Genomic DNA, 948 nt, shown 5'->3' with positions numbered 1-948 from the left:
AAACTGTATAAACGTCTACTGTTCGCGTTAGGTATCGAAATAAATTACGCCTACAGCAAGATCTCTCTCTCTCTCTCTCTCTCTCTCTCTCTCTCTCTCTCTCTCTCATTTCCTGATTTGAACTTCCTCTAACGTGTAACCATATTATAAGTGTTGAAGGTGATGCTACAATAAACGCGCTCAACTTCTTTTGTTCCGTCTGTGCTATTTTTGTAACTATTTAGAGCAAATGGTATCCCGAATTGGGCACAATAATAACACTTTTGTTTAGGTATTTTTTTTAAATATAGGTTACATATAATATAAACATTCCTTTAAGTGTTTCTGGCTTAAAGGAAAAGTATAATTTTAACAGACAACGTAATTCTGACACCTAGTGGTAGAAAACTGAAACATGAACATTTAAATTAGTTAATTATCAATCTAACCCTAACCCTAACTAGGCAGTATTGGAATACTGAGCCTACTAGAAACTAAACTTAAAAAAAATATATAAGGAATATAAGAGCTACTAGTACATTTTTAATCTGAATATTGTTTTAAAGTTTTCTTTTAGCTGAAATCCAATTCCCCCAGTAATTCAAGAGGTGGATAAGGGGCTAAATTCTGGGTTCACGTGTATAGAATTATTGCTACAAAAGACAAATTATAAGAAACAACTATTGTGTCTGAATCTGATAAGGACAAATAAATTATTATAGTTGGCCTCCCTAGTCTGGGAGTCTGAGTCCCAAAATGTCATATTCGCCCTTATAATAATTTCATAACCATAGGCCAGTTGTATCTATTTGAGTGAGAGGAGAGACACGTTTTAAGCGCGCGCACTCTCCCTGGGCGAGAGCAGCGTGTATCTGAGCGCGTCCGGATTTGTGCGAGAGCAAAAGAAATATATTATGCGCGAGCGCAATATATTAATGTGCTTTCGCGCTACAATAACGCCATAGAATA

The sequence above is a fragment of the Sinocyclocheilus anshuiensis genome, unplaced genomic scaffold (genome assembly GCF_001515605.1).
Source record: "Sinocyclocheilus anshuiensis isolate Anshui unplaced genomic scaffold, SAMN03320099.WGS_v1.1 scaffold2182, whole genome shotgun sequence".
Classification (NCBI taxonomy): domain Eukaryota; kingdom Metazoa; phylum Chordata; class Actinopteri; order Cypriniformes; family Cyprinidae; genus Sinocyclocheilus; species Sinocyclocheilus anshuiensis.
This window is presented reverse-complemented; position numbering follows the sequence as displayed.